Genomic DNA, 22,259 nt, shown 5'->3' on the forward strand with positions numbered 1-22,259 from the left:
TGTGTAAATTAATATGGTGGTTTGTGAGACATTGATGATATATATATATATGATTGGTTCTACTAGAAATTCTATTTATATATATATGCATAACGTGTACAATGTGTAGTACCGTAAAATACCAGCAAACAAAAAAGAATTAAAATGGAAAACACAAAATTAAATGAAAAAGAAATCATAAAACCAAAAATCCCCCAAACATTTTAGTACCGGTTGGTGTTACCAACCGGTACTAAAGGGCTCCCGGCCCCCGGAGCTGGCTCGTGCCACGTGGTTGCCCTTTAGCACCGGTTCGTGCTGAACCGGTACTAAAGGGGGGGGCCTTTAGTGCCGAAATGTTAGTGCCGGTTCCGAAACCGGCACTAAAGGGCCTTACGAACTGGTGCTAATGGCCCGTTTTCTACTAGTGCAAGTGAGTCAAGCTCTACCTCAAGGTCCGAATTATCCACAACATCATCAACGGCCGGATCAGAAGATGCAGTGTTTTTCTTCTTATGAGCAGGCCGCTTCACGACTTTAGTCTTTGGCCGGGTTGGTCTTTCCGGTTTGTCTGTTTTTTCTGGCTTCTCCTGTGGAAGTTTCTTACTCCAAAATGGATCATCGCCCTGTTTAAACAGATATTGATATTAAACAATGGCCAGATATATCAATGACAGGTTCAGGAAAAAGAAAAATCAAACTCTTACAGCTGGCGATTTGTTGGTGGCACAGAAGGGAAGCAGGCCGGTTCGAGCACAGATGTGTTCCGGTTCATTCAGCATTTTCTTCACAGCCTCTGTGATTTCTTCGTCGGTGAGCTGGATGTTAACATGTCGCAGTGGCTCATCAACACTGCCAGTATACTCGCACATCAAACCGGAGCGCTGACTAAGGGGCAGTATGCTCCACGATATCCAACAGCAAGCGAGATCAACCCCTGTTAAACCATTGGCCATGAAGGCTCTGAGCTTGGACAGTTGAGGAGCATATTTGCTTCTCTCCTTGGCAGTCAACCTTTATGGAAAGGGGTGTGTATTGCTAAGCCGCTCCGGACGAAAGCCAGGCAAAGGATTTTCATCAGCACGGGAGGTGTCTTTGCAATAGAACCATGTTTGATTCCACTCTTTGGGGTGGCTGTGCAGTTTGGCGTGAGGGTATGTGACCTCTTTCCTTTTCTGAATCGCCACACCACCCAATTCCATATTGGAACCATCCGTAAACTCAGTGCGGCGGTTTAGATGGAAGCAGTCTCTGAACAACTCAACTGTGGGCTCCTCTTGAAAGAACACCTCACAGAGCACTTGGAAGTGACATATGTTTGTAACAGAGTTGGGGCCAATGTCTTGTGGGCGGAGTTGAAAATTGGCTAAAACGTCCCGGTAAAATTTAGAACCGGGCAGCTTAAAGCCCCGGGCTAAGTGATCTACGAAAACGACGACCTCTCCTTCTTGAGGTGTGGGAGGGCATTCTTTGCCAGGGACCCTCCAATGGATGGTGTTTTTGCTGCTTAAAGCACCGATCAGGACTGAATTGTTCAGTTGAGTCTCTGTGACGCGAGAAGGAACCCAGTTGCATTCATATACATGCTTGGCCATGATGAACTCTACAAGATAGTTGATTCCGGTTCAAGAATGCATTGATTAAGGTACACTGATATGTACAATGTTAAACCGGAGACAACTCTATCTAAACCGGAGTTTTATGAAGGGACAGCATCTGGCGGTTCAACAAGGGGACTAATGGTATATACCAGTTTGTTAATTTTTTCTACACCAAGTTAAACCGCCGAATCTAAGCATTGAAACAGTTGAGATTGCGGATGGGTAAGTGTACAGAAATAGATTTCACAAGATTTCCCTACAGCAATGGATCTGAAGCAAGTTCAGAAAAGAAGGAAAATATTCAAAAGCTCAAAGCACAACAGTATTGAATCAGTGGGCAGAAATATATGTGAGATCTATGGTTTTAGGCATGAAATTAAAGGCGGATACTAAAAGTTATCACTATACAGAGAAGGGGTTCACAGATGCATCCAGGAGCTAGCATATGAACATGAACAGGTGATGAACGCAGCAAGAACACGAAACCCGAGAACAGATCTATGGTGAGAAGAGCAGAAGACCTACCAGAGCTGAGGAAGATACAGGAGGTCGCCGCAGTTTTTTGGTGCGCTCAGGTTGATGCAGCGGCCAAGGTCGATGCAAAAGACGACGGCGGCGGCGGAGCTCTAAGACTGGCGATGCGAGGAAGACGAAGAGGAAGGGCACGAAGGGGAGAAAAGAAATGACCCTTCGGCCCTATTTATAATGCAAAAAGACATGTGTCAGGCGCATGAATACAGGAACCGAAAATTTTGGAAGCGGAGTTGTCGCCTCGGTTGTTGTGAGTTTATTAAACAAGGAGATATCAGGGATGTTTTCTTTATGACAGATGACGTCACCTCGGCTTACAGCAACTGGAGAGGATGACATCATGGCGGTTCAGCAACTACGAGAAGATGTTGAAGATGAAGATTTTGCTAAGGATTGACATGAACCCGTTCAAATCAATCTGGGCCTAATGTTGGGGATATTACCACTGGGCGTAAACCGGCCTATGTGGGCCGGGTTAACTTCATCAGTAACTCAAGAGTGTTAAAGCCCAAGAAGATAGATGAGGGCCTGAGGCCCGTAGTCGGTTTAAGACTTGTAGCCGTAAACCGGCATCTGTATGTAAACTTGTATTGTAAGATAGGAATAAGGAGAGACCAACCCGGATACAAATATGAACCGGTGTTAGGACTCTGTGAACCGACGGGCGTCACCCGTGTATATAAGGGGATGACCCGGTGCCAGTTTAGGAGGACAGACAACAACTCGAGACTTAGGCGAAGCTTGTTTTACTCCCCAGTCATCGAAACCCCATCAATTCCATCACAACTAGACGTAGGATTTTACCTTCATCGAAGGGGCCGAACTAGTATAAACCCTCTTGCGTCCCTGCGTCCGCTTTAACCCCTTCGAGCTAACCCGTTGTGATGGCCTCACGACTAAGTCCTTTCTCTAGGACATCTGCCGTGACAAAACCACGACAGTTGGTCAATCGGAGGTTAGGATTTACCAATGGAAAAAGAACTTCCAAAGTGATTGAATATGAAGGATGTTATCGGATAAAATCCAATAAAGGATCCGGTGGTCCTCAAGGGATCTGATGTGAGCATCGGTACTCAACCAGAGGAAGAAACAATGCAAGGAGATCAGACTTTAGAAACAACTGACTAATTCAAGGCTCAAATGCAAAGGAATTATTAATTCCAAGACAAGGGGTCAGAAGCAATGCTCTGATTAGGGATGGATAAGATGAATAGCCTTAGGGGTACAATCAATGTCAATTTGATTGGTCGAGATCCAACTCATGTTTAAAATGGCGTCTGAGCTGGAGGAAAGAATTCTAAGATTCTTCTGAGGATTGCAAGCAATTGCAACACATTGAATCAATGGGCTCAAAATTATAATGACAATGGATGCCAATAAGATTACCAGACTTATGGGATTAATCATAATGCAGGCAAGCAAGAATTTCAAGAGCAATGGCTTGCTGAGGATTTTCGAAAGGTTGAATAGCATTTCGAAGACTTTTGTGCACACATGAACAACTGGGGAGAAACAAATCCTCGGTGAGGGTGAGGATTAAGTTGTAGGTGTATTGAGGCAACAAGGAACTACAAGTCAATAAGCACAAAGATTTCTCAGAGCAATAGAGAGAAGTTCGGGGTATCTTGTAATAACAAGATCAACTTGGAATAAAAGTAAGAACAACGGGTGTATGTATTTATCCATAGGGATATTTTAGGGGTAGGGAATTACAAAAGCAATGGGCACAAAGTCTTGAGAGAACATCGGAGAGTATCATCGGAATATACTGGTGCAGCAGGCGATCATCTGGAATTAGGCGGCTCTCCGGGAGTAAGTATTATCGAGAACCTAAAGTTAGATTTAGTAAAACCATTTAAACCCGAATAGAACAGAGATCAGAATCCCAGAGTAAAGACGCGAATAAAAGATCCTACTACCACCCAAATGGCGATGTGGGCCCGTAAGGCACACAGCCATGTTAGTAAAAAAATTGTAATGTCTAGACTCAACTTCGGCCAAGGAGTGTGGAAGGGGGATTCCTATAGGCAGTCGGCTCTGATACCAACTTGTGACGCCCCAGATTCAATCGTACACTAATCATACACGCAAACGTGTATGATCAAGATCAGGGACTCATGGGAAGATATCACAACACAACTCTACAAACAAAATAAGCCATACAAGCATCATATTACAAGACAGGGTCCTCGAGGGCTCGAATACAAGAGCTCAATCATAGACCAGTCAGCGGAAGCAACAAATATCTGAGTACAGACATAAGTTAAACAAGTTTGCCTCAAGAAGGCTAGCACAAATTGAGATACAGATCGAAAGAGGCGCAGGCCTCCTGCCTGGGATCCTCCTAAACTACTCCTGGTCCCGTCAGCGGGCTGCACGTAGTAGTAGGCACCTCCCGGGTAGTAGTAGTCGTCATCGACAGTGGCGTCTGGCTCCTGGACTCCATCGTCTGGTCGCAGCAATCGGGTATAGAAAAGGAGGAAAAGGGGGAGCAAAGCAACCGTGAGCACTCATCCAAAGTACTCGCAAGTAAGGAGCTACACTACATATGTATGCATTGGTATCAAATGGCAAAAGGGGTAACATATGTGGGCTGAACTGCAGAATGCCGGAATAAGAGGGGGATAGCTAGTCCTATCGAAGACTACGCTTCTGGCCACCTCCATCTTGCAGCATGTAGAAGAGAGTAGATGGTAAGTTCACCAAGTATCATCGCATAGCATAATCCTAACCGATGATCCTCCCCTCGTCGCCCTATGAGAGAGCGATCACCGGTTGTATCTGGCACTTGGAAGGGTGTGTTTTAATAAGTATCCGGTTCTAGTTGTCATAAGGTCAATGTACAACTCCAAGTCGTCCTGTTACCGAAGATCACGGCTATTCGAATAGATTAACTTCCCTGCAGGGGTGCACCACATTTCCCAACACGCTCGATCCCCTTTGTCCGGACACACTTTCCTGGGTCATGCCCGGCCTCGGAAGATCAACACGTCGCAGCCCTACCTAGGCACAACAGAGAGGTCAGCACGCCGGTCTAAATCCTATGCGCGCAGGGGTCTGGGCCCATCACCCATTGCACACCTGCACGTTGCGAACGCGGCCGGCGAGCAGACCTAGCAAGCTCCATTACAAAGGAAGTTGTGTTACGTGGTCCAACCCAGCGCGCGCCGCTCAGTCGCTGACGTCATGAAGGCTTCGGCTGATACCACGACGTCGAGTGCCCATAACTGTTCCCGTGTAGTTGGTTAGTGCGTATAGGCCAGTAGCCAGACTAAGATCAAATACCAAGATCTCGTTAAACGTGTTATTTTGAAATAACCACGGACACCGACCAGGGCCAGGCCCACCTCTCTCCTAGGTGGTCTCAACCTGCCATGTCGCTCCGCCACAAAGTAACAGTCGGGGGCCTTCGGGAACTCAGGCCCATCTCTACCGGGATGGAGCCACCTGCCCCTTCAGCCCTCGACATCCGAATCACTCGCGGGTACTGAACGAGCCGACCTGACTTTAGTCACCACCTGTATAGCATATATATATGTATGTATATACCCGTGATCACCTCCCGAGTGATCACGGCCCGATAGTATAGCATGGCAGACGGACAAGAATGTAGGGCCACTGATGAAGTACTAGCAACCTATACTAAGCATGTAGGTGATACGTCTCCGACGTATCTACTTTTCCAAACACTTTTGCCCTTGTTTTGGACTCTAACTTGCATGATTTGAATGGAACTAACCCGGACTGGCGCTGTTTTCAGCATAATTGCCATGATGTTGTTTATGTGCAGAAAACAAAATTTCTCGGAATGACCTGAAACTCCACGGAACATCTTATAAAAAATAATAAAAAATCCTCGCCAAAGATGAAGACCAGGGGGCCCACACCCTGTTCACGAGGGTGGGGGGCGCGCCCCCTACCTCGTGGGCCCCGTGGAGACCTTCCGACGCCAACTCCAACTCTATATATTTGCTTTCGGGGAGAAAAAAAGAAGAGAAGAAATCATCGCGTTTTACGATACGGAGCCGCCGCCAAGCCCCAAAACCTCTCGAGAGGGCTGATCTGGAGTCCGTTCAGGGCTCCGGAGAGGGGGATTCGTCGCTGTCGTCATCATCAACCATCCTCCATCACCAATTTCATGATGCTCACCACCGTGCGTGAGTAATTCCATCATAGGCTTGCTGGACGGTGATGGGTTGGATGAGATCTATCATGTAATCGAGTTAGTTTTGTTAGGGTTTGATCCCTAGAATCCATTATGTTCTGAGATTGATGTTGCTATGACTTTGCTAGGCTTAATGCTTGTCACTAGGGCCCGAGTGCCATGATTTCAGATCTGAACCTATTATGTTTTCATGAATATATGTTTGTTCTTGATCCCATCTTGCAATTATATAGTCATCTACTATGTGTTATGATCCGGCAACCCCGAAGTGACAATAATCGGGACCACTCCCGGTGATGACCATGGTTTGAGGAGTTCATGTATTCACTATGTGCTAATGCTTTGTTCTGGTTCTCTATTAAAAGGAGGCCTTAATATCCCTTAGTTTGCATTAGGACCCCGCTGCCACGGGTGGGTAGGACAAAAGATGTCATGGAAGTTCTTTTCCATAAGCACGTATGACTATATTCGGAATACATGCCTACATTACATTGATGAATTGGAGCTAGTTCTGTGCCACCCTAGGTTATGACTGTTACATGATGAACCGCATCCGGCATAATTATCCATCACCGGTCCAATGCCCACGAGCTTTCCATATACTGGTTTACGCTTATTTACTTTTATGTTGCTACTGTTACAATCACTACAAAATACCAAAAATATTACTTTGCTTTCTTTACTCTTTTGTTACCGTTACCACCACTATCATATTACTTTGCTACTAAACACTTTGCTGCAGATACTAAGTTATCTAGGTGTGGTTGAATTGACAACTCAACTGCTAATACTTGAGAATATTCTTTGGCTCCCCTTGTGTCGAATCAATAAATTTGGGTTGAATACTCTACCCTCGAAAACTGTTGCGATCCCCTATACTTGTGGGTTATCAAGACTATTTTCTGGCGCCGTTGCCGGGGAGCATAGCTCTATTCTTCGAGTCACTTGGGATTTATATCTTCTTATCATTATGAAGAACTTGAGAGATCCAAAAACAAAAATTTATCCCTCAACTACGAGGGGAGGTAAGGAACTGCCATCTAGCTCTGCACTTGATTCACCTTCTGTTATGAGCAAGCTTGCGACACCTAAACCTGCTTCTGCTATTCGTTCTGATATGTCGCACATTATTGATGATGCCACTTCTGCTATGTATGATACTTATGATGAAACTACTTATATACTTGATACTACTGTGCCCCTTAGTGAATTTCTTGATGAACAAATTGCTAGGGCTAGAGAGAAAGAAATTATTGAATCTGATAATATTAATGAAAATGATGATGAGGATAGGCCTGTTATTCCTCAAGGTTATATTTTTGATAAAGAGGCTTCTGCTGCTATTTTAGCTTGCAACCATAATGATGAGCTTAGAAGGTTAATAGCTAAATGGAACAAAGAATCACATAGAGATAAAATGAGGCCTGACCCTGCTTTTGCTACTTCACCTATTTGTGTTCCCGATAAGGATTATGAATTCTCTATTGATCCTGATATAATTACTTTGGTTGAATCTGATCATTTCCATGGTTATGAATTTGAAACTGTTGTGGCACATCTTACTAAATTAAATGATATAGCCACCCTGTTCACTAATGATGAGAGATCTCGCTACTTTTATATCCTCAAAATATTTCCGTTCTCATTAAAGGGTGATGCTAAGATAAGGTTTAATTCTCTTGATCCTGGTTGTGTGCGTAGTCCCCATGATATGATTTATTACTTCTCTACTAAATATTTCCCTGCTCATAAGAAACAAGCTTCTTTAAAGGAAATATACAACTTTGTGCAAATTAAAGAAGAGAGTCTCCCACAAGCTTGGGGGAGGCTTCTCAAGTTACTTAATGCTTTGCCTCATCATCCTCTTAAGAAAAATGAAATACTTGATATCTTTTATAATGGACTAACCAATGCCTCCAGAGATTACCTGGATAGTTGTGCTGGTTCTCTTTTCAGTGAAAGAACGCCGGATGAAGCTGAAATTCTATTGAATAATATGTTGACAAATGAAAATAATTGGACAGCTCCTGAGCCAGCTCCTGCTCTAATTAATGAGTCTATTCCTAAACCAACTCTGAAGAAGAGAGGTGTTCTATTCCTCAGTCCCGAAGATATGCAAGAGGCAAAGAAATCTATGAAAGAAAAAGGTATTAAAGCTGAAGATGTTAAGAATTTACCTCCTATTGAATAAATACATGGTCTTAATTTACCGCCTATTGAAGAAACATATGATCTTAATCCTTTATTTATTGAAGAACCTCCTAATCCCGATAACCCGACACAGGTAGTAAAGGTAAATTCTCTCTATAGATATGACAAAGCTGAAATCCCTCGTACTAAAATTTCTAGTCAGTGCTTGGATGAGTTTGATAACTTTATGTTTAAGCAAGAAGACTTCAATGCTTATTTTGGTAGACAATTAAAACAAGATGCTTATATGATTAAACACTTGGGTGATTATATGGCTAATATTAGAGGTGAACTTAAACTTGTTAGCAAACATGCTTCTATGGTTAACACTCAAGTAGAACAAGTACTTAAGGCTCAAAAAGAATTGCTCGATGAAATGAATAGTAGGAAAAATGATTATGCTGTTAAAGTGGCTAATAGAATTGGTAGAATGACTCAGGAACCTTTGTATCTTGAAGGCCACCCTAAAAGAATTGAGAAAGATTCTCAGAGAAATAATATAGATGCACCTAGTTCTTCTAAAAAGAAGAAAAATAAAAATGATAGGACTTTGCATGCTTCTAGAGATCCTATTGCTGAAACACCTGAGAATCCTAATGATATTTCAATTTCTGATGCTGAAACACAACCTGGTAATGAACCTGAAACTAGTAATAATGCTAATGATAATGTTCATGATGATGCTCAACCTGGTAATGATAATGATGTAGAAATTGAACCTGTTGTTGATCTTGATAACCCACAATCAAAGAATCAACATTATGATAAGAAAGACTTTGTTGCTAGGAAACATGGTAAGGAAAGGGAACCTTGGGTTCAGAAACCCATGCCTTTTCCTCCCAAACCATCCAAGAAAAAGGATGATGAGGACTTTGAGCGCTTTGCTGAAATGATTAGACCTATCTTTTTGCGTATGCGACTAACTGATATGCTCAAAACAAATCCTTATGCTAAGTATATGAAAGATATTATTACAAATAAAAGAAAGATACCGAAAGCTGAAATTTCTACCATGCTTGCTAATTATACTTTTAAGGGTGGAATACCAAAGAAACTTGGAGATCCAGGAGTACCCACTATACCATGCTCCATTAAAAGAAATTATGTTAAAACTGCTTTGTGTGATCTTGGAGCCGGTGTTAGTGTTATGCCTCTCTCTTTATATCGTACACTTGATTTGAATAAGTTGACACATACTAAAATATCTTTGCAAATGGCTGCTAAATCAACTGCTATACCTGTCGGTATTTGTGAGGATGTGCCTGTTGTAGTTGCAAACGTTACTATTTTAACAGACTTTGTTATTCTTGATATTCCCGAGGACGATAGTATGTCTATTATTCTTGGAAGACCCTTTTTGAATACTGCAGGGGCTGTTATTGATTGCACTAAAGGCAATGTCACTTTTCATGTTAATGGTAATGAGCACACGGTACACTTTCCGAGGAAACAACCTCAAGTTCATAGTATCAACTCTATTGGAAAAATTCCATCGATTATATTTGGAGGTTTTGAATTTCCTCTTCCTACTGTCAAGAAGAAATATGATATTATTATTATTGGGGATGTGCATATCCCCGTTGAGGTAACATAGTGTTATTCGAAATTTCTCCGGTCCCATGTTAATCGGAATGAGTTTGTTAACAAGACCTGATCAACCTTGTTAGTTGATTCCTTTTGATGAGCATGAGATGGATGAAACTAGAAGCACAACCTTCTGTACCCTCTGTATACTTTCTGTAATTTAGTTGAAATAAAGTAAAAATAGTATTTTTGTTGGGGAACGTAGTAATTTCAAAAAAATTCCTACGCACACGCAAGATCATGGTGATGCATAGCAACGAGAGGGGAGAGTGTGATCTACGTACCCTCGTAGACCGATAGCGGAAGCGTTATGACAACGCGGTTGATGTAGTCGTACGTCTTCATGGCCCGACCGATCAAGCACTGAAACTACGGCACCTCCGAGTTTCAGCACACGTTCAGCTCGATGACGATCCCCGGACTCCGATCCAGCAAAGTGTCGGGGAAGAGTTCCATCAGCACGACGGCGTGGTGACGATCTTGATGTTCTGCCGTCGCAGGGCTTCGCCTAAGCACCGCTACAATATTATCGAGGAGTATGGTGGAAGGGGGCACCGCACACGGCTAAGAAAACAATCACGTGGATCAACTTGTCTGTCTAGGGGTGCCCCCTGCCCCCGTATATAAAGGAGCAAGGGGAGGAGGCCGGCCGGCCCTAGGGCGCGCCAAGGAGGAGGAGTCCTCCTCCTATTAGGAGTAGGACTCCCCTCTTTCCTACTCCTACTAGGAGGGGGAAAGGAAGGGGGACAAGGAGAAGGAAAGGGGGGGGGCGCCGCCCCCCCTCTCCTAGTCCAATTCGGACCAGAGGGGGAGGGGGCGCGCGGCCCACCCTGGCCGCCCCTCTCTCTCTCCACTAGGGCCCATAAGGCCCATTACTTCTCCCCGGGGGGGGGGGGGTTCCGGTAACCCTCCGGTTTTCTCTGAAATCATCCGGAACACTTCCGGTGTTCGAATATAGCCGTCCAATATATCAATCTTTATGTCTCGACCATTTCGAGACTCCTCGTCATGTCCGTGATCACATCCGGGACTCCGAACTAACTTCAGTACATCAAAACTCATAAACTCATAATATAATTGTCATCAAAACCTTAAGCGTGCGGACCCTACGGGTTCGAGAACAATGTAGACATGACCGAGACATGTCTCCGGTCAATAACCAATAGCAGAACCTAGATGCTCATATTGGCTCCCACATATTCTACGAAGATCTTTATTGGTCAGACCGCATAACAACATACGTTGTTCCCTTTGTCATCGGTATGTTACTTGTACGAGATTCGATCGTCGGTATCTCAATACCTAGTTCAATCTCGTTACCGGCAAGTCTCTTTACTCGTTTCGTAATACATCATCTCGCAACTAACTCATTAGTTGCAATGCTTGCAAGGCTTATGTGATGTGCATTACCGAGAGGGCCCAGAGATACCTCTCTGACAATCGGAGTGACAAATCCTAATCTCGAAATACGCCAACCCAACATTTACCTTTGGAGACACCTGTAGAGCTCCTTTATAATCACCCAGTTACGTTGTGACGTTTGGTAGCACACAAAGTGTTCCTCCGGCAAACGGGAGTTGCATAATCTCATAGTCATAGGAACATGTATAAGTCATGAAGAAAGCAATAGCAACATACTAAACGATCGGGTGCTAAGCTAATGGAATGGGTCATGTCAATCACATTATTCTCCTAATAATGTGATTCCGTTAATCAAATGACAACACATGTCTATGGTTAGGAAACATAACCATCTTTGATTAACGAGCTAGTCAAGTAGAGGCATACTAGTGACGTTTAGTTTGTCTATGTATTCACACAAGTATTATGTTTCCGGATAATACAATTCTAGCATGAATAATACACATTTATCATGATATAAGGAAATAAAATAATAACATTATTATTGCCTCTAGGGCATATTTCCTTCAGTCTCCCACTTGCACTAGAGTCAACAATCTAGATTACACAATAATGATTCTAACACCCATGGAGCTTTGGTGCTGATCATGTTTTGCTCGTGGAAGAGGCTTAGTCAATGGGTCTGCAACATTCAGATCCGTATGTATCTTGCAAATCTCTATGTCTCCCAACTGGACTAGATCCCGGATGGAATTTAAGCGTCTCTTGATGTGCTTGGTTCTCTTGTGAAATCTGGATTCCTTTGCCAAGGCAATTGCACCAGTATTGTCACAAAAGATTTTCATTGGACCCGATGCACTAGGTATGATAGCTAGATCGTATATGAACTCCTTCATCCAGATTCCTTCGTTTGCTGCTTCCAAAGAAGCTATGTACTCCGCTTCACATGTAGATCCCGCCACAACGCTAAGTTTAGAACTGCACCAACTGACAGCTCCACCGTTTAATGTAAACATGTATCCGGTTTGCGATTTAGAATCGTCCGGATCAGTGTCAAAGCTTGCATCAACGTAACCATTTACAATGAGCTCTTTGTCACCTCCATATATGAGAAACATATCCTTAGTCCTTTTCAGGTATTTCAGGATGTTCTTGACCGCTGTCCAGTGATCCACTCCTGGATTAATTTGGTACCTCCCTGCTAGACTTATAGCAAGACACACATCAGGTCTGGTACACAGCATTGCATACATGATAGAGCCTATGGCTGAAGCATATGGAACATCTTTCATTTTCTCTCTATCTTCTGCATTGGTCGGGCATTGAGTCTTACTCAATTTCACACCTTGTAACACAGGCAAGAATCCTTTCTTTGCTTGATCCATTTTGAACTTCTTCAAAATTTTGTCAAGGTATGTGCTTTGTGTCTTGATCTATCTCTATAGATCTTAATGCCCAATATGTAAGCAGCTTCACCGAGGTCTTTCATTGAAAAACTCTTATTCAAGTATCCCTTTATGCTATCCAGAAATTCTATATCATTTCTGATTAGTAATATGTCATCTACATATAATATCAGAAATGCTACAGAGCTCCCACTCACTTTCTTGTAAATACAGGCTTCTCCAAAAGTCTGTACAAAACAAAATGCTTTGATCACACTATCAAAGCGTTTATCCAACTCCGAGAGGCTTGCACCAGTCCATAAATGGATTGCTAGAGCTTGCACACTTTGTTAGCTCCCTTTGGATCGACAAAACCTTCCGGCTGCATCATATACAACTCTTCTTCTACAAATCCATTCAAGAATGCAGTTTTGACATCCATTTGCCATATTTCATAATCATAAAATGTGGCTATTGCTAACATGATTCGGACAGACTTCAGCATCGCTACAGGTGAGAAGGTCTCATCGTAGTCAATCCCTTGAACTTGTCGAAAACCTTTTGCGACAAGTCGAGCTTTGTAGACAGTAACATTACCGTCAGCGTCAGTCTTCTTCTTGAAGATCCATTTATTCTCAATTGCTTGCCGATCTTTGGGCAAGTCAACCAAAGTCCACACTTTGTTCTCATACATGGATCCCATCTCAGATTTCATGGCTTCAAGCCATTTTGCGGAATCTGGGCTCACCATCGCTTCTCCATAGTTTGTAGGTTCATCATGATCTAGTAGCATGACTTCCAGAACAGGATTACCATACCACTCTGGTGCGGATCTTACTCTGGTTGATCTACGAGGTTCAGTAGTATCTTGCTCTGAAGTTTCATGATCATCATCATTAGCTTCCTCACTAATTGGTGTAGGTGTCACAGAAACCGGTTTCTGTGATGTACTACTTTCCAATAAGGGAGCAGGTACAGCTACCTCATCAAGTTCTACTTTCCTCCCACTCACTTCTTTCGAGAGAAACTCCTTCTCTAGAAAGTTTCCGAATTTAGCAACAAAAGTCTTGCCTTCGGATCTGTGATAGAAGGTGTATCCAATAGTTTCCTTTGGATATCCTATGAACACACATTTCTCTGATTTGGGTTCGAGCTTATCAGGTTGAAGCTTTTTCACATAAGCATCGCAGCCCCAAACTTTCAGAAACGACAACTTTGGTTTCTTGCCAAACCACAGTTCATAAGGCGTCGTCTCAACGGATTTTGATGGTGCCCTATTTAACGTGAATGCGGCTGTCTCTAGAGCATAACCCCAAAACGATAGCGGTAAATCAGTAAGAGACATCATAGATCGCACCATATCAAGTAAAGTACGATTACGATGTTCGGACACACCATTACGCTGTGGTGTTCCGGGAGGCGTGAGTTGCGAAACTATTCCGCATTGTTTCAAATGTACACCAAACTCGTAACTCAAATATTCTCCTCCACGATCAGATCATAGGAATTTTATTATCTTGTTACGATGATTTTCAACTTCACTCTGAAATTCTTTGAACTTTTCAAATGTTTCAGACTTATGTTTCATTAAGTAGATATACCCATATCTGCTTAAGTCATCTGTGAAAGTGAGAAAATAACGATATCCGCCACGAGCCTCAACATTCATCGGACCACATACATCTGTATGTATGATTTCCAACAAATCTGTTGCTCTCTCCATAGTACCGGAGAATGGTGTTTTTGTCATCTTACCCATAAGGCATGGTTCGCAAGTACCAAGTGATTCATAATCAAGTGGTTCCAAAAGTCTATCAGTATGGAGTTTCTTCATGCGCTTTATACCGATATGACCTAAACGGCAGTGCCACAAATAAGTTGCACTATCATTATCAACTCTGCATCTTTTGGCTTCAACATTATGAATATGTGTGTCACTACTATCGAGATTTAATAAGAATAGACCATTCTTCATGGGTGCATGACCATAAAAGATATTACACATATAAATAGAACAACCATTATTCTCTGATTTAAATGAATAACCGTCTCGCATCAAACAAGATCCAGATATAACGTTCATGCTCAATGCTGGAACCAAATAACAATTATTTAGGTCTAATACTAATCCCGAAGGTAGATGTAGAGGTAGTGTGCCGACCGCGATCACATCGACTTTGGAACCATTTCCCACGCGCATCGTCACCTCGTCCTTAGCTAATCTTCGCTTAGTCCGTAGTCCCTATTTCGAGTTGCAAATGTTAGCAACAGAACCAGTATCAAATACCCAGGTGCTACTGCGAGCATTAGTAAGGTACACATCAATAACATGTATATCGCATATACCTTTGTTCACCTTGCCATCCTTCTTATCCGCCAAATACTTGGGGCAGTTCCGCTTCCAGTGACCAGTCTGCTTGCAGTAGAAGCACTCAGTTTCAGGCTTAGGTCCAGATTTGGGTTTCTTCTCTTGAGCAGCAACTTGCTTGCTGTTCTTTTTGAAGTTCCCCTTCTTCTTCCCTTTGCCCTTTTTCTTGAAACTAGTGGTCTTGTTGACCATCAACACTTGATGCTCCTTCTTGATTTCTACTTCCACAGCTTTCAGCATTGCGAAGAGCTCGGGAATAGTCTTATTCATCCCTTGCATATTATAGTTCATCATGAAGCTCTTGTAGCTAGGTAGCAGTGATTGGAGAATTCTGTCAATGACGCAATCATCTAGAAAATTAACTCCCAATTGAATCAAGTGATTATTATACCCAGACATTTTGAGTATATGCTCACTGACAGAACTGTTCTCCTCCATCTTGCAGCTATACAACTTATTGGAGACTTAATATCTCTCAATCCGGGCATTTGCTTGAAATATTAACTTCAACTCCTGGAACATCTCATATGCTCCATGACGTTCAAAACGTCGTTGAAGTCCCGATTCTAAGCCGTGAAGCATGGCACACTGAACTATCGAGTAGTCATCAGCTTTGCTCTGCCAGACGTTCATAACATCTAGTGTTGCTCCAGCAGCAGGCCTGGCACCCAGCGGTGCTTCCAGGACATAATTCTTCTGTGCAGCAATGAGGATAATCCTCAAGTTACGGACCCAGTCCGTGTAATTGCTACCATCATCTTTCAACTTTGCTTTCTCAAGGAACGCATTAAAATTCAACGGAACAACAGCACGGGCCATCTATCTACAATCAAACATAAACAAGCAAGATACTATCAGGTACTAAGTTCATGATAAATTTAAGTTCAATTAATTATATTACTAAAGAACTCCCACTTAGATAGACATCCCTCTAATCCTCTAAGTGATTACATGATCCAAATCAACTAAACCATGTCCGATCATCACGTGAGATGGAGTAGTTTCATTGGTGAACATCACTATGTTGATCATATCTACTATATGATTCATGCTCGACCTTTCGGTCTCCGTGTTCCAAGGCCATATCTGTATATGCTTGGCTCGTCAAGTATAACCTGAGTATTCTGCGTGTGCAACTGTTTTGCACCCGTTGTATTTGAACGTAGAGCCTATCACACCCGATCATCACGTGGTGTCTCAGCACGAAGAACTTTCGCAACGGTGCATACTCAGGGAGAACACTTCTTGATAATTTAGTGAGAGATCATCTTAAAATGCTACCGTCAAACAAAGCAAAATAAGATGCATAAAAGATAAACATCACATGCAATCAATATAAGTGATATGATATGGCCATCATCATCTTGTGCTTGTGATCTCCATCTTCGAAGCACCGTCTTGATCACCATTGTCACCGGCGCGACACCTTGATCATCATCGTAGCATCGTTGTCATCTCGCCAATCTTATGCTTCCACGACTATCGCTACCGCTTAGTGATAAAGTAAAGCATTACAGCGCAATTGCATTGCATTCAATAAAGCGACAACCATATGGCTCCTGCCAGTTGCCGATAACTCGGTTACAAAACATGATCATCTCATACAATAAAATTTAGCATCATGTCTTGACCATATCACATCACAACATGCCCTGCAAAAACAAGTTAGACGTCTTCTACTTTGTTGTTGCAAGTTTTACGTGGCTTCTACGGGCTTAAGCAAGAACCAATCTTACCTACGCATCAAAACCACAACGATAGTTTGTCAAGTTGGTGCTACTTTAACCTTCGCAAGGACCGGGCGTAGACACACTCCGTTCAACTAAAGTTGGAGAAACTGACACCCGCCAGCCACCTGTGTGCAAAGCACGTCGGTAGAACCAGTCTCGCGTAAGCGTATGCGTAATGTTGGTCCAGGCCGCTTCATCCAACAATACCGCCGAACCAAAGTATGACATGCTGGTAAGCAGTATGACTTATATCTCCCACAACTCACTTGTGTTCTACTCGTGCATATAACATCAACACATAAAACCTAGGCTCTGATACCACTGTTGGGGAACGTAGTAATTTCAAAAAAATTCCTACGCACACGCAAGATCATGGTGATGCATAGCAACGAGAGGGAAGAGTGTGATCTACGTACCCTCGTAGACCGACAGCGGAAGCGTTATGACAACGCGGTTGATGTAGTCGTACGTCTTCACGGCCCGACCGATCAAGCACCGAAACTACGACACCTCTGAGTTTTAGCATACATTCAGCTCGATGACGATCCCCGGACTCTGATCCAGCAAATTGTCGGGGAAGAGTTCCGTCAGCACGACGGCGTGGTGACGATCTTGATGTTCTACCGTCGCAGGGCTTCGCCTAAGCACCGCTACAATATTATCGAGGAGTATGGTGGAAGGGGGCACCGCACACGGCTAAGAAAACGATCACGTGGATCAACTTGTGTGTCTAGGGGTGCCCCCTGCCCCCGTATAAAAGGAGCAAGGGGAGGAGGCCGGCCGGCCCCAGGGCACGCCAAGGAGGAGGAGTCCTCCTCCTAGTAGGAGTAGGACTCCCCTCTTTCCTACTCCTACTAAGAGGGGGAAAGGAAAGGGGAGAGGCAGAAGGAAAGGGGGGCGCCGCCCCCCCCCTCTCCTAGTCCAATTCGGACCAGAGGGGGAGGGGGCGCGCGGCCCACCCTAGCCGCCCCTCTCTCTCTCCACTAGGGCCCATAAGGCCCATTACTTCTCCCCGGGGGAGGGGGGGGGTTCCGGTAACCCTCCGGTTTTCTCCGAAATCATCAGGAACACTTCCGGTGTCCGAATATAGCCGTCCATTGTATCAATCTTTATGTCTCGACCATTTCGAGACTCCTCATCATGTCCGTAATCACATCCGGGACTCCGAACTAACTTCAGTACATCAAAACTCATAAACTCATAATATAACTATCATCGAAACCTGAAGCGTGCGGACCCTACGGGTTCGAGAACAATGTAGACATGACCGAGACATGTCTCTGGTCAATAACCAATAGCAGAACCTGGATGCTCATATTGGCTCCCACATATTCTACGAAGATCTTTATTGGTCAGACCGCATAACAACATACGTTGTTCCCTTTGTCATCGGTATGTTACTTGCCCGAGATTCAATCGTCGGTATCTCAATACCTAGTTCAATCTCGTTACCGGCAAGTCTCTTTACTCGTTTCGTATTACATCATCTCGCAACTAAATCATTAGTTGCAATGCTTGCAAGGCTTATGTGATGTGCATTACCGAGAGGGCCCAGAGATACCTCTCCGACAATCGGAGTGACAAATCCTAATCTCAAAATACGCCAACCCAACATTTACCTTTGGAGACACCTGTAGAGCTCCTTTATAATCACCCAGTTACGTTGTGATGTTTGGTAGCACACAAAGTGTTCCTCCGACAAACAGGAGTTGCGTAATCTCATAGTCATAGGAACATGTATAAGTCATGAAGAAAGCAATAGCAACATACTAAATGATCGGGTGCTAAGCTAATGGAATGGGTCATGTCAATCACATTATTCTCCTAATAATGTGATTCCGTTAATCAAATGACAACACATGTCTATGGTTAGGAAACATAACCATCTTTGATTAACGTGCTAGTCAAGTAGAGGCATACTAGTGACGTTTAGTTTGTCTATGTATTCACACAAGTATTATGTTTCCGGATAATACAATTCTAGCATGAATAATAAACATTTATCATGATATAAGGAAATAAAATAATAACATTATTATTGCCTCTAGGGCATATTTCCTTCAATTTTTCTGTCTGTTTCCTGTCTTATCCGTGCAATATAAAAATATCCCGAAAATAAAAGTCCTCAGAATGACATGCCAATTTAATATAATTTTTTCGGGAATATTTGAGGAATGGTGCAAAAATCACCGCAGGGGGAGCTGCCACCTGGCCACGAGGGTGGAGGGCGCGCCCTACTCCCCTAGGCGCGCCCCCCTGCCTCGTGGGCACACGGTGGCCCTCCTCCACTTATTCCTACACCCACACACTTCATCTTCTTCCCACAAACACGAATATCCAGCTCAAGCACGAGTTCTAGCTCACTTTGCTGTCATTTTCGATCTCCTTGCTCAAAGCACCTCTCACAAAACTGCTTGGGGAGATTGTTCCTTGGTATGTGACTCCTCCATTGGTCCAATTAGTTTTTGTTCTAGTGCTTTATTCATTGCAAATTTTTGCTGCTTAGGTGACCCTGTTCTTGAGCTTGCATGTCAAATTTATATGGTCAAAAGTAGTTTTGATGCATGATATAGGCTCTAGGCACTTGTAGGAGAAGTTGCTATCAATATTATTGAGTTTGGTTTACTTTTATTTTGAAGTTACTAAAAATTTCAGAAATTTTCAGAGAAAAGCAATATGCTTAGGAAGATGTTCCAAGGTGGTTCTTCTAAGAAGCAAGGACCCAGGATTGCTATGCGTGATGCTGACGAGGAACCACCAACAGACGCTCTAGTGCGGCCTGGCGAATGGCCGTCGGAAAATTTCATGGATCGAGCAGGAATTAAAGAGGAATTTAACGCATATTTGCGTAACGCCGGTCTTGTGGACTTTGAGGCAGACAAATGCCCCCAGTATCATGATCTCACAAGCTCATTTGTGAGGAGGTTTGAGTTTTCATCTTCGCGTAATTCTCCTTCAGTGATGTTTGATCTTTATGACAAATCTTATACCATGGACTTAGAGGATTTTACTTTTGCCTGCAAACTCCCACAATGGGGTAGTACTATTGATCCCCGTAAATCTGAATTTAGAAACTTTCTCGCTAGTATAACTGTAGGGGAATCTAGAGATATAACGCAAGCTACCATAGGGAGCATTCACTTTCCTGCTATACATTATTTTGCTCTCTTCATAGGTAGATGCATAAATGCTAAGGATGAAGCATGTCACATGTGTGTCCCTGACCTCAGCATTCTCAGGAGTGCTGTGTTAGGAGACCAATCTTATCATATGGGAGCCATTGTAGCTCATAGGTTGCATCATAATAGATATAATGGAGATTTCTTTGGAGGAATTTATGCAACTCGTTTAGCTAATTTTCTTGAGTTAGACATTCGTGAGGGTGACATGGAGTTGCCCCCTACTTATTTAGATTTTGATTCTATGGTTTCCCACCAGTTTGTCGAGAGGACTGAATCACCTCTTCAGTATCGACTAATCTTTAACAAACGACATATTGTCCGTATTACTCTTCCTGCTCCTGTCTTCTTTGATTCTCAGACAAAAGGAAGATATACCATTAAAAGAGAGGAGGCAGATGAGTACGAGAGGGGAGCAGAGGCAGCCCGACTCCACGCTGCAGCTCAGGAGGCGATAGCTGCTGCATCACAGTACAACCCCAACTATTCTTCGTCGCAGTACGACCCCAGCTACACCTACGGGTATTCGCCAGGATATCCCTGGCCATAGACCAACTTAGGCCAAAAGCCTAAGCTTGGGGGAGTACGTATTCCTCAACGACATTACATTTATGTTCACACACACTCATTGCTAGATGTCGGTGCTCATACATTTTCATTATATCATCCATGCTAGTTTATTTTCCTTTTTATGCTTTCTTCTTGTGTGTTTAATAAACCTTAAGAAAAACCAAAAAAAATTAGTTGTAGCTTTTAATTAGTTTACTTTCCATGCTTGTACTAGTAATTAAAAAGAAAAAACCCAAAAATATTTTCCGTTCTTCTTTTGCTTGTTGGGAGCTTTCCCATGTAAATAGTTTTTTATTTCTTTTCTTTTCTTTGGGGGTCGATAGGAGAACACCATGATTAAATTGTTGAAGTGGCTCTTATATGCATTATTGTTGTTAACCCAGAGCCCATATTGCTTGTCTTCTCCTGTTTATTGAATGCCTGCAGATTCCAGCTTAGTCCAATGCACGTGCACTACTATTATTATTCACATCGTTCGGTCGTGCAAGTGAAAGGCAATTATGATGATATATGATGGATTGACTGAGATGAGAGAAGCTGGTATGAACTCGACCTCTCTTGTTTTTGTAAATATGATGAGTTCATTGTTCTTGATTCGCTTGTTATGAATAAACATGTTTGCAATGACAACTAGAGATCATAGTTTCTTATGCCATGCTTGATTAGCTATGAGTTATAATGGTTTACCTTGCGTGCTAACATGCTATTAAGATGGTTATGATGTGGTATAGTGGGATGGTATCCTGCTTTGAATGATTTAAGTGACTTGACTTGGCACATGTTCACGCATGTAGTTGAAACAAATCAGCATAGCCTTCACGATATTTATGTTCATGGTGGACTATATCCTACTCATGCTTGCATCCAATGTTTATTAATTTTAATGCATCTACATGGTTGTTGTCGCTCTCTAGTTGGTCGCTTCCCAGTCTTTTGCTAGCCTTCACTTGTACTAAGCGGGAATACTGCTTGTGCATCCAATCCCTTAAACCCCAAAGTTATTCCACATGAGTCCACTATACCTTCCTATACACGGTATCTACCTGCCGTTCCAAGTAAATTTGTATGTGCCAAACTCTAAACCTTCAAATAAATATCCTGTTTTGTATGCTCGAATAGCTCATGTATCAACTAGTGCTGTCTGTATCTTCCATGTTAGGCGGGTTATTCTCAAGAGGAGTGGACTCCGCTCCTCATTCACGAGAAAATGGCTGGTCACCGGGATGCCCAGTCCCATGCTTTATGCAAACTAAATCAAAATTAATTGCAAACAAAACTCCCCCTGGGACCTGATGTTTGTTGGAGGCACTCGTTGTTTCGAGCAAGCCATGGATTGATGCTTGTTGGTGGAGGGGGAGTATAAACTTTACCATTCTGTTTGGGAACCACCTATAATGTGTGTATAATGGAAGATATCGCCATCTCTTGGTTGTTATGTTGACAATGAAAGTATACCACTCAAAATGTTATTCACCTCTGTTTCAAAACTGAGCTCTGGCACATCTACAAATCCCTGCTTCCCTCTGCGAAGGGCCTATATATTTACTTTTATGCTGAGTCATCATCCTCTTATTAAAGAGCACTAGCTGGAGAGCACAGTTGTCATTTGCATTCA

This window comes from Triticum urartu, chromosome 6A (genome assembly GCF_056163025.1).
Source record: "Triticum urartu cultivar PI428250 chromosome 6A, HENAU_Tu73, whole genome shotgun sequence".
In the NCBI taxonomy this organism is placed as follows: domain Eukaryota; kingdom Viridiplantae; phylum Streptophyta; class Magnoliopsida; order Poales; family Poaceae; genus Triticum; species Triticum urartu.